Source organism: Astyanax mexicanus, chromosome 18 (assembly GCF_023375975.1).
Source record: "Astyanax mexicanus isolate ESR-SI-001 chromosome 18, AstMex3_surface, whole genome shotgun sequence".
Classification (NCBI taxonomy): domain Eukaryota; kingdom Metazoa; phylum Chordata; class Actinopteri; order Characiformes; family Acestrorhamphidae; genus Astyanax; species Astyanax mexicanus.
In genome coordinates, this window is record NC_064425.1 from 7730526 (window position 1) to 7744748 (window position 14223).

Below are 14223 nucleotides of genomic sequence, written 5' to 3' on the forward strand. Positions count from 1 at the left end.
TAATATAAATATGCAAGTTATTAAGTTGTCAGATCCAGTATGAGTTAGGCGTAGGAAACTTTGAGGAGATCTAAATGTGTGTAAATATCACAGTCATCCAAGCACAGTCAATGCTATGTGGAATGCTACATGTTCTTTGTGCAATAAGAGAATGTTCTATAAATGATGCAGTATATATATTATTAATATATGTTTATAATGCAAGTACGGTATTTATTTGTCTGGGTAAATGATGACACAGAAGATGAACACATGTATTTGTATATCTACATGTATATTGATTGTACATGTAAATGTATATTTGTATGCATATGCCTACAGTGTATGTACTGTATATATATACTGATATAAATATATTAAAGATGGGATGGTGAAGCAGTGCTCTTTCCATCCTCCAGGGGGTGCTATACTGCAAAATGTGTGTCTGACAGTCTTTGTTTACCCTTAGTATCCCAAGCCATTCTGTTGTGGGCTTGGTCCAGTGTTTTGAGTCATTGTCCTGTTGCATGACCCAACTTCTACAGAGTTTTAGCTGACCTAACACAATCTCTCACATTATCCTAAGCATAGATACAAAATATGTTACCAGTAACATTGTGAAGGGCCAGTGTGCTCTTCAGGTGTGCAGAAATGTTCTTTAGTAAGCAGAGGCTTAATTTGTGGTGTCCTGCCGTAGACAATCTGTTTGTTTAATGTTTCTACAGACAGTTAACTCATGAACACAATGTTACCCGGTACCAGTGACTCCTTCAAATCCTTCTCTGTCATTCAGGGTTGCTTCTTTAACCCATAGATGAGTTTCCGTTTTGCTCTTGGAGTCATTAACTGGATTAACTGGATTCTCACTCATTGTCTGAGTAGCCAAAAACCACAGTCCCAAATATTGCATTAAATAAAACCTCAGTAGACAAATCTTTAGTAGACAAAAGAAAAATGCAATTAAAAAAAAATATAATAATTATACTGAGCCTTTTAACACCAATTCCAAACTTTAAAACATCAACTGTGATTTGTTTGTTAATTTTAAACCTAAGTCTCAAGTTTAATCTTAAGTTTTGAATTTTTATCTTTTGATTCTAAATGATTCTACTGTTTAAACAGTAATTCTAACCTCCAAACACTGATTTCAAAATTGATTTCAAATTAAAAAAAATATATAATTCCCAATGAATCCAAATTTTTCTTTTTTTTATTGCACACCAACATTTTCAGAATTGATGACAAACTTTTTAACAGTTCTCGTTCCATCCTCCAGGGGGTGCTGTACTGCAAAATGTGGTTCACATTTTAAAACCTTTTTTCCCCAGAGTATTCCAAGCCATTGTGTTGAGGACTTGCTCCAATGTTTTGGGTAATTGTCCTGTTGCATGACCCAACTTCTACAGTTTCAGCTGACAAACATACACTCTCAAATTATTCTAAGCCTTCTAAGACTTCCTGTTTGTTCAAGGTTTTGCAGATTGTAGACTCATAAAGTAGACAGGTGCTAGACTGACACCTTTGATACCTTTTAAATTTTTGCATGCTTTTTTTACTCATAGATGAGTCTCCATTGTGCTCTTGGGGTAATTTTGAAAAGGTTCCAACTTTTTTGCAGAGTAGCCATAGTCCCAAATTGTCTCCATTTTGAGGCATTACTCACATGATTGAGGCAAATTGAGGCATTACTCACATGCAAATTCTTCTTTTGTGGAACAAACTCAACATTTTTTTGTTGTTTTTATGAGCTAAATTAGCTTAACTAGAAATATTCCAGGTTGGCTGACACTAATTGACTCTAATTAGCTTTTTTAAGGTTTACATATTTTTTTCATTAGCACTATGAGGGTTTTAAGGTTTTTAAGGTCTCAATAAAGACATGAATGATCATAATTTTAGTTGTGTTATTATTTTAGGCATTATTTAGACATTATATTTGTCAAAATTCTTGAATTAAAGGGAGATCAGATCACATTTTATGATAAATTTACACAGAAAACCATGAAACTCAAAGGGTTCCACATTCTTTTTCTTGCCACTGTAGATTTCTACCTTTTAAAGAGGAATTTTACTAACATTGCAGCCTGCAGGAGTCACTGTTGTTACAGAGTCTATGAGTGAATGCTCTTCGATGGAAAGTTCTAGCACTTTTGACACACCCAGATCAGGCCATGTCTAAGTTTAAATTTCATGGCCGGTGGGGGCGTTATAAATGTATTTGTCATCTGGTTTAAAAAAAGGGGGCTTTAAAGAAACAGAGTCACAAAAAGTACGTCAACTAGTCCACGGCACCTGGCTAAAAACAGTAGCATCTGTCTTTTAGCCTTAATTTTAACCCTACTTTTGCCCAGGTTTCTGAATATACAGTTGCAAAAAAAAGTATGTGAACCCTTTGCGATTACTTGGATTTCTGCATAAATTGGTCCTTAACTGTGTTCTGATCTTCATCTAAGTCACGTCAATAGACAAACACAGTCTGCTTAAACCAGGGGTGTCCAAACTTTTTTTGTTGGGGGCCAGAAGGAGAAATATATTTGAAGTCACGGGCCACACTAACAAATAATGAAATATATCACTTCAAATAATACATTTTCCTGATTATTTAATTTACACACCATTTTAATTTACTTACTATCTTTATCTTTGACAGTGTTGTGTAAACTAAGCTTTGGCCCGTTTTTCTGTGCTAGAAATGCGCACTCTCTCCGCTTTTAGACTCTTTGGCCCGTTTTTCTGCGCTAGAAATGAGCACTCTCTCCGCTTGTAGACTCTTTGGCCCGTTTTTCTGCGCTACAACTGAGCACTTTTCTGCTTTTAGACTCTTTGGCCCGTTTTTATGCGCTAGAAATGCGCCCTCTCTCCGCTTTTAGACTCTTTGGCCCATTTTTCTGCGCTAGAAATGCGCACTCTCTCTGCTTTTAGACTCTTTGGCCCGTTTCTGACACCTAGCGTTCAAACTTTGAATCTCAAATTATAAAAACCTGCTTAACAGCGGGCCAACTTTCATTCTATTTCTAAAATACCTCGCGGGCCGCTCCAAAAAAGGAAACGGCCACAAATGGCCCGCGGGCCGTAGTTTGGACACCCCTGGCTTATACTAATACCACACAAAAAACGATATGTTTGCATGGTTTTATTGAACATAACATGTTAACATTTCCAGTACAGGATGGAAAAAGTATGTGAATCTTTGGATTTAATAACTGGTTGAACCTCCTTCGGCAGCAAAAACCTCAACCAAACGTTTCCTGTAGCTGCAGATCAGATCTGCACAACAGTCAGGAGGAATTTTGGATCATTTCTCTTCACTAAACTGTTTCAGTTCTGCTATAATATTCTTGGGATATCTGGTGTGAATCGCTCTCTTGAGGTCTTGATGCCACAGAATCTCAATTGGGTTCAGGAGGTCAGGCCTCTCCAGAAGGTGTATTTTCTTCTGTTGAAGACATTCAGTTGTTGATTTACTTCTATGTTTCGGGTCGTTGTCCTGTGGCATCATCCAAACTCTGTTGAGCTTCAGTTGACGGACAGATGGTCTTAAGTTTTCCTGCAAAATTTAATTGGTAAACTTGGGAATTCATTTTTCCGTTGATGACTGTGATCCGTCCAGACCCTGAGGCAGCAAAGCAGCCCCAAACCATGATGCCCCCTCCACCATGTTTCACAGTTTTTTGTGAGGTTGTGTGTTCTTCTAAACAAGTCGATTTTGGTTTAATTTGTCCACAGTATATTTTGCCAGTACTGCTGTGGATAATCCAAGTGCTCTTTTGCAAACTACAAATGTGCAACGTTTTCCTTTTTTTGGACAGCATTTTTATGGCTTCCTTAGTGCTGCTTCCCATGAACTCCATTTTTGTTCAATGGTTTATTTCTTATTGTAGATTTGTTAACAAAAAATGTTAGCATGTGCTAGAGATTTCTGTAAGTCTTCAGCTGACACTCTAGGATTCTTCCTCACCTCATTGATCATTCTGCGCTGTGCTCTTACCGTCACCTTTACAGGATGACCATGCCTTGGGAGAGTAGTGTCTTACCATGGACACATGAACATCAAGGCTTTTAGAGATACTTTTGTAACCCTTTCTAGCTTCATGCAAGTCAACAATTCTTGAACTCTTAAGCTCTTTTCTTTTGTGTGAGGCATGATTCACATCAAGCAATGTTTCTTAAGAACAGCAAACTCAAAACTGGTGTGTGTGTGTTTGTATAGGGTAGGGCAGCTTTAACCAACACATCCAATCTCGTCACATTCTGGCTCCAATTAGCTCTTAGAAAAGTCATTAGCCTAGGGGTTTAAATACTTTTTCCACTTTTTGCACTGTGAATATTAACATGTTAAGACTTATTCTGGCAGTGGGGGCTGGGTTCAATAGGTGCTCAACACCCCTAAAACTCTGATCCTAGAATTGCCCTGGATTAAAGCTCTGTTTTACGAATGTTTAAGACTTTATGTAGATGTTAGATGACAAATTAAAGAGGCCTCGCACAGCCGGGACGCCACAAACTACTTCCTGCACGGTAACTGTACGCCACAGGAAGGCACGACCCACTATCGGCACCTGTTTCTAACCCGCAGACACAGCTCTGGAGCTTCTGAACCTGCTAATACTGAGAATGAGTTCAGAGCACAGGCTCTCAGGAGATGCTGTTCGGACATGGCACGAGTTTATTATAAAACAGAACACAGGCTTAAAAGTAATTCTAAAAATACTGTGTTAAACTAATTGAACCCTCCAGTGAGTTGCTTACCAGACAAAAGTGAATTATGAAGGCATAAGGAATCATGTAGTAAAATTAAAAGTGTTCAACAAACCCAAAAACTGTCTGGTAACTCTGACGAACTTAACCTATACAACAGAGGTAACTCTTGCTCTTCTTTTCCTGGGGTGGTCCTAATGAGTGCCAGTTCCATCATCATCATGTTTCGGATTGATGCACCTTCATTTTTTTAAGTATTTAGTATTTTTTTTACTTAGTTGAGTAGTTCTTTCCATGATATAGATTAGAACATTACTTAAATAGAGCTATTCACTGTATACCAACTCTACCTCTTCACAACTTTACAACTGATGCTCTCAAACACATTAAGAGGAGCAAGAAATTCAAGTTATTAACTTTTGACAAGTTCAGCACAGCTGTTAACTGAAAGCCTGAATTCCAGGTGACTCTACCTCATAAACTGACTGAGAAAATACAGCCAAGCTGTGCAAAGCTGTCTAATCTAAGCAAGAGGTGCTACTTTGAATAATCTAAAATATAAATATTCAGGTTTGTTTAACACTTTTTGGTTTATTAAATAATTCCATATGTTTTTTTTTTATATTTTGGATGACTTTAGTATTAATCTACAATGTGGAACATTTTAAAATGATGAAAAAACACTGAATTTATGTGTGTCCAAATGTAAGTTTGCTATGGAAGATATTGACTACTTTTTAAATGACTAGGTCAACTAGTAAAAATGACTAGTCGTGCACCTCCTAGTAGGCCCGAATGTTCAGTGTCGTATGAGAAATGCAAACACACACACACACACACACACACAACCCGCACAGATACACACACTTCCTCCCAACAACAGAAGAGACAGAGCGATCATTGCAGAGGAGCTGAGTGCGAGTGTTTGAGGTAAGAAGATTCTTTTCTATCTCTTTAATGTCATTCCATAATCTTCATAATCCTCATTTTATTTTTAGGGGTTTATTCTTCAGTTCACTTTGCAATGAGAGATTTCAGAGTTTCCAAAGTTTAAACATTTTAGATTTTAGGCATACTTTCAATACTACATTTTTAATATCATTATCTGTCAGAAACTCTGTCAAAAAGTCTTCTAATTAATGATAAGAGTGAGAAAACCTGCTTTTTTAGGGTTGTTGTATGTGATGTAAGTGAGCTAAATGTGCGGAGCTGTTGTTACGTTTTAATCTGCTTCTTTTTAAAGTTACGAAGAAAAAAAAAAAAAACAGGGAGAAGTTAAGTATGTAAAATGGCCGAAAGAGAGAAGGCAAATGGCGTCGTTCTAAAAGATCGTCCTCCATTTCGGACCCTCCCAACAGATGTAGCTCTCCTGCATCACTGGCAAATTGTATTTTCTATCAATATTGTGTCTATTAGACTCTGCAAACATACTTATAACACGTTAGAATTCATTTATAAAGCATTATAAACATGGCTATACATATTTATAACATTGTATAACACATTATAGCCATGTTTATGTCTATAAACCTCAACAAAGCTTCCTTAACATAGCATTCTGTAATTAATTTGGTAACACTTTATATTAATGTCACCTCTATAAGACTCTTTAAACATATTCATGACACATTATAATGCATCCATAAGGCATTATAAACATGATTATACTTTTTATATTTATAAAACTGTATAACCCATCATAACCATGTTTACTGAGCATTATAGATTGTGATTATGATGCACTAATAGAAGTGTTATAACATGTTATACATCAATACCAAGAAAAACACAGTCCCAGATTATGACTAAAAAAGCTTCCAACTTATAAACACACCCTGTATAATGCTCCAAATATATTTAATCACTATAATATGTATTATGCTTTTCTTGAATATAATATTAGTTATTATATCACTTATAATGTATTATAACATGTCTTTTTGTGCTCCAAGCAAAGTGACAGACTTGTATTACAGGACTAGATTATTAATGATAGATATATACTATATTAGGATACACAGTATATAAGCTTATAATGTATTTTGATCACAATTCTTAATGTATAAAACATGGCAATAATGGGTTATGCATTACTATAAATATTTATAACCATGTTTATAATGCCTTATGAATGCAATAATAATGTGCATGTCTAATCGAGTCTAATAGAAAAACTGTTACCATTACTTTAAACCACTCATTAATTATTATTTTATTAAATACTATAATAGGTTATAATGTATTATAATGTGTTGTTCAAATTATTTAAAGTAAACTGACATAAATCTATTATGGAATATGGAATATATTAGTAATAAAAGTTGGTAACACAAAACATTTATAACACACTATAATGAATACATACTGCATTATAAGCATGATTATGCACATTTATAACAATGTATAAAACATTATAGCTATGTTTAATATGCATCATGTGATTATAATGCATCATCAGCTGTGTTTATAACATAACCCATTATAATGCATACATAAAGCATTATAAACATGGTTATACCTATTTTGAAAAATGTATTACAGATTTTAGACATGTTTAATATGCATCATAATATGCGATTATAATGCATCATCAGTTGTGTTTATAACACATTATAATGCATTATAAACAATTATACATATTTTAAAAATGTACAATACATTATAGACATGTTCATTATTCATTAAGGATTGTGATTATAATGCATTATAAGCTTTGGTTTTAATAGGTTACACGTGGTTTATGATATCTAAGTAACACTTTCTATAATAAATGTATTCATTTATTTATTTGTTTTTTTGTTGTTTTTAGGAAAAGGAAAAGGAGAAAAGCGAGTGAGAGAAATGGAAAGAGTGATTGTGATTCTTGCTGTGCTGGTGTTCGCACAGGCAGCTGATGGTAAAGTGTTCTCTTTACTCTTAATAATACTTTTTTATATCGTTGATGTAATGCAGAAACCTTGTATATCCAGAACCTTTTTTTATCTTTCATTGGAGATCAGTGTTGAAGGATTGGATAACACATTATATGAAACCTGTATTAATAACTCATTATAACTGTCATGTCTATCAGACGCTATAACCACATTCATAACATATTATAATGCATTCAAAAGGCATCATAAACATGGCTATAAATATTTATAAAAATGCATAAACCATTATAGCCCTGTTTATAAAGCATTATGACCTGTGCTTATAATATATATGTTAAAATAGTATAGCTCCATCATTAATAATCTAGTCCTACAATAAAAGTCTGGCACTTTACTTAGAGCGCACAAAGACCTGTTATAATACATTATAATCTATCTATCTATCTATCTATCTATCTATCTATCTATCTATCTATCTATCTATCTATCTATCTAGCTATCTAGCTATCTAGCTAGCTAGCTAGCTAGCTAGCATCTAAATTTGTGCTGATATGGCGATGGGGTACTTTTAATAAGGATACTGCATATTCACCCAACACCATCAATCTGCCTATTAGGAGACACATCAACTGCTAAACAAATAATACAACATCAGAAAACAGTACAATACTCTTGATGTCGAGAGTCATCGCCGATAAAAATCACCCTCATCAACTGGAAAACCAAAAATAACATTAATGTCAGCCACTGGAAAAATCTATTAACAGACTATTTCTCTCTGTAAACACTCTCTTAACCAATCAGAAACACTCTGAAGATTCAGAGCTTTCAGACCTCAAATGATGCAAAGAAAAGAAGTTTATATTCATAAAGTTTTGAGAGTTCAGAAATCAATATTTGGTGGAGTCACAGTTGTAATGCATTTTGGCATCATGTTCTCCTCCACCAGTCTTACACACTGCTTTTGGATAACTTTATGCTGCTTTACTCCTGGTGCAAAAATTCAAGCAGTTCAGTTTGGTTTGATGGCTTGTGATCATCCATCTTCCTCTTGATTATATTCCAGAGGTTTTTAAATGAGGTAAAATCAAAGAAACTCATCATTTTTAAGTGATCTCTTTTTTTTCCCAGAGCTGTATATGTATATGTGTGTATCGATGTTGGTTTTAAGTTTACTACATGTGCCAAAATGTCTTGATGAAGGGACCAATAGAAATACTTAAAAATGAACTGAAATAAACTCTTTTTACATTGACTTCTATTGGAAGTTTAGTTTAGTTTTTTTCTCTCGCCTGTAAAGTTTTGAAGATACATGACTCTATAACTACTGTTAATTAATTAATTTAGCCAAACTGTAAAATTACAAATTTGAAAAAAATTGCATTTGGTGGTGGGTTGGTGGCAGACAAAAGAAATGATATCGCTTAATTGTACCCTATATTCCCTGAAAAATGTTGATAACAGAGCTCAGGGTTGTTTAGATTTTTTGACTAAATAGTTGAATATATGATAAGAAAGTTAAGAAAGAAGCCATTGATTTGAGTGGTATAAATTTTTTGAGTTATGAATTATATGTTGCAATGAGGCGAATGTGAGATTAGCGTCACCGCCGTCAGGCGGTGACATCATCTAATGTCACCACCGTCCAAAGGAGATTTTATTTGTTTTTATCATCAATGTCCAATGAAAAACAAGTATCTCCATTTTGGTTAGTTTTTAGTTTACTACATTATTTAAACAGATAAACTGTGCCTTACACTGCGCCAACATTTCTTCATGAACGGACCAATAGAAATACTTTCAAATGACCTGAAATAAACTTTTTTTTATATACGATACGATACGATAAGACTTTATTGTCCCGAAGGAAATTTGTCCTGGTCAGACACAAAACGTCTGCTGTTACAAAAAAGATTTAGAGTTGACACATATACACAATAGATTCACAGTACAATATAAACTCTCAGCATTCAGGACAGAGTTACATAGGATGGCCTCTAATATGATTGTCATTTAAGGCTTTGATGGACAAGGGAACGAAGGAGTTCTTAAAGCGGTTTCGCCTACACATAGGGATTCTAAAACGTCTACCTGATGGAAGAAGCTGATACTCGGGGTAAAGAATATGTGATGGATCTGAGATAATTTTTTGAGCCTGCCTAAGGACTGTTTCATCAAAGACAGACTGAAGTGAGATATGCTGCCTAACTCCTATGATTTTCATAGCTCTCTGTGTTAGCCTGGTGATCTGGGCTCTCAACTGTACACTCAGGTTTCCAAACCAGGTTGAGATGCCATACCGTAGGATGCTTTCAATTGCAGAGCGCTAGAAAAGAAGCAGCACTTTCTGATTAACTCCGAAAACCTTCAGTCTACGAAGAAGGTGCAGTCTCTGCTGTATTTTAGTGCAAACATTTTCTACCTGAACACTCCATGTCAGTCTATTGTCAATATGTATTCCCAGATATCTATAAGAGTTAACTTGCGCTATATTTTGACCATGTATGTTCACTGGTGCATGATCTCTGATAGATTTAGGGTCGAAAACATCTCCTCTGTTTTCTTAGTATTTAGAATAATATATTGATTTCCATTGAAAGTTGAGAAAGGTTTTTCTCTCTCCTTTAAAGTGGATGTTTTGGAAATACATGTTTTTCATTGGACAGCGACTATATGCTTACAATATCTCTCTATAGTGCTGTTGAGATATTAAACCAATATTATTTTTTTCTATTTAGGCGTAAAGTAAACTCTGTATGATGATAGATCTTTAAAGGAATACACATCAAACAGTATAAAAATGAACAAATGTGAATAAACAACACTGTAATTTTAAACTCTCTCGCTGTAACTGGAGGCGTCCACTTATCTCGCTGAGAAAGTCAACTCACATAATCTTATTTAAAAATATATATATATTTTTTGTACATTTATTAAGTGATTGTTTTAGCATCTGCTATCAAACCTAATCCTTGAAATTATTAGTGCAAATAGTACTAATTAGTATTTTTACACAAAATGTAAATGCCATCGATAGACTATTTAAAGTTTATTCATTAAGTGTATATAAAATTAAATGAATATATTTACTCAGTACAGACAGTACCTGCGGATGCTATGTGCACTAAATGTATTTTGTAACAACATGATGTTTGAAAATACTTGACTTCAGAGACAATTACTTATATTTATTAATAAACATTACTAAATATTTACTCAATTCTAATGCTTAAGAATTTTGAAAATAATAATGATTTGAGGCATTAGTTAAACATTGTATGTGATTAATAATGTTTTATCTAGCGTTAATTAATAATCAGTTGAAACATTCTGTCATAACTACTGTTAATTAATAGACTCTATAACTACTGTTAATGAATAGACTCTATAACTACTGTTAATGAATTAATTTAGCCAAACTTTAAAATTACAAATTTGAAAAAAATTGCATTTGGTTTATATTATATATATAGTTTTATAAACTTATAAAAACTAATACAAAAATATACTTATCAAATAAATATATAAAAAGCATAACTTTTTTATTTAGGCTTAAAGTAAAAGTTGCATGATGTTAGATGTTTTGAAGGAGTACGTACAGTATAAAAAATCAAAACATTAAACATACATAAATAAACATTTAACAAATCATTTAACAGCATATATGTGTGCTAAGAATGCCAGATAATGATTTAAAACGTTGAATACATATAAGAAGCAATAAATACGAAATATTAGCTTTTTGAAAAACATAAAAAAGTAATAACTGGAAAAAAAAATTTTTTTATATATGTAAAAAGTGGGTTGCACTGGTATATTGCTAAAACAGCAAAAACGAACTTTATTTTAAAAATGCATTTTTGTATTATATGGTGTTAATACTAAGCTGTATGGTAAATACAAACGAAATAATATTAATAACTTTGTCTAATAACTGTTTTTGCAGAAAAAGCAATAACAATTTCTGAAAAGTCAGTCTCAGACAATGAGGCTCAATTACAATGCACTGGAGGAACTTGGACATCTACAAAAGACACTATTTTGAATATTAATCTTCGTGATGATCTCTTTCGTACGTATGCCTGTACAAAAGACGGAGCTGAAAAAAGCGAAACACCTAAAAACTTGTATGTCAAAGTCAGAAGTGAGTACAGTGCTGGTTCTTTTTTTAATTTACAGATTAATAAAGAATAGGACTGTTATGAATAGAGGGTGCCCACATTACTTATAAAAAGTATGGGGATTTGTATATATATATATACATACAGTACTGTGCAAATGTTTTAGGCGCCTGTGGGAATTTAAAGTAAAGAAAAAGCTTCTTATCTGTGCAGTAAGTGTTTATTAGCTCAGTAAAACACTAACATTACAATAAATACAAACAGCAATTTTACAAAAATACACTTTTTTCCTTAAAACATCTCCTAATCTCTCCTCATCTGAGTTTAATAGAGTTATTTCTAGTTCTCATCATATTAATCAACACCTGGTTTGGTCAATTGGTAAATGTGGTAAATCAGGTGAGCTGCTGACAGAACTAAAGATAATAAACATGCTGGCTGAGGAGCATCTAGGAGAAATCTGGAATCTCTACACTTTGTTCTTCAGCTTACAGTTTACAGCTTAGGATACAACCTACTTACCTAAAAATGAAAAATTCTTGTTACTTTCAATCATATGAAGTGCTTTTTTTAGGCAAAAATACTTGTTTTGCTGAGATAAATGGATTAGTGTAATTTGCTTTGGTGCCTAAAACTTTTGTACAGTACTGTATATATTATGAACGTATATCTACATATAACCAGAGCTTTTTTATGTACAGTACAGGCCAAAAGTTTGGACACACTTTCTCTTTTTCAATGCGTTTTCTTTATTTTCATGATTATTTACATTGTAGATTCTCACTGAAGCATCAAAACTACGAATGAACACATGTGGGGTTTTATACTTAACAAAAAAAGGTGAAATAACTTAAAAGTAAAATTGGTAACACTTCCGATGAACCCTGTATTCATAATGCATTATAAATGCATTAATAATGCATTATATGACATGCATAATATCTTATAATGACTGTAATAAGTCTGTATAATAGCTCATAAGTACTTACAGTGACATTCATAACACATTAAAACTACAAGTATAAGGGTTTATTAAGAAACGGCATATAATGCCTTATAATACCTGTTCATAAGAACATTGTACAATGTAGAGTTGTAATGCACTATAACACTATTGAGCAAAAAACATTTAAAAAGCATATGAAAACACTTCACTTAAAGTAAGTAATGACTGTATATACTTTTTTATAATGTGTTCCACACTTTTATAAAAGCTTAATTTGAGAAATCATAGCAGCTATTATAATGAATTATACCAAAATATACCAAATCTGTATTATAGTGCATTACAACACTACATTGTACAATGTTCTTATGAACAGATATTATAAGACATTATAAGCCCTTTCTTTATAAACCCTTACACTTGTAGTTTATAATGTGTTATGAATGTCGCTGTAAGTACTAATGAGTTATTATACAGTCTTATTACGGTCATTGTAAGGTGTTATGCATGTCATATAATGCATTATAAATTCATTTATAAGGCTAGGCTCATATATTCTAGTTCTCTAAAATAAAAAAAAATCTGATCACTGCTTTGCACACTCTTGGCATCATTCTTTCAATGAGCTTCAAGAGGTGGCCACCTGAAATGGTTTTCCAACAGTCTTGAAGGAAGGAGTTCCCAGAGGTGTTTATTAGCACTTGTTGCCCCTTTGTCTTCTTCACTCTGTGCTCCAGCTCACCCTAAACCATCTGGATTGGGTTCAGGTCCGGTGACTGTGGAGGTTCAGCTCATTTTTTTGTTAAGTACATAAAACTCCACATGTGTTCATTCATAGTTTTGATGCTTCAGTGAGAATCTACAATGTAAATATCAGTCATGAAAATAAAGAAAACGCTTTGAAAAAGAGAAGGTGTCTCCAAACTTTTGGCCTGTACTGTATATGTTAATAATATATCACCTTACAGATAACATATAGTATATGGAAACATCACTATGATATATGATATATAATATATGTCATATACTGCATTTCCATACTGGTTATCATCTCCACACCTTCCTGCTTTAATCTAATGCTAGCATTTTTCTCTGCAGCCGCTGCTAACCTCATTGAAATGGACGTACTGACCCTCAGCCTGATTATTGGAGGCAATATTGTGATGTATGTCCTGTTAGGAGTGGTGGTTTACAGCCTCTCCTCTCAGCCCAGAGCTCAGAGGACCTTCTCTGGCAACAAAGGTGAGGCCATTCTCAACTGAAGGATCCAAAGCTGTGGATTTTCAACCCTAAATTAAAAACAAACAAACAAAAAAATGTATTGCTCAAATATTGATCTTTGTTGACTCAGGAGAAGTCAGTGATGTCAGTGATGAAAAAATATAGGAATGCTTTCTTCTGTCTGTAATGCACAAAAAAGAAGATTTTAGTATTCTACTATAAAATCTAACAAATAAATCCAATTAACTAAAATGTTATATAGCTAAGCTACTGTTCCATTGGTTTATGAACTTGTTCATCGGCTGATTCATGGTCTGTTCTGATGGATAGCAGCTCTCAAATAGTTTTAAAAAGTGTTATGTGCAACAAAACATTTAAAAATAAA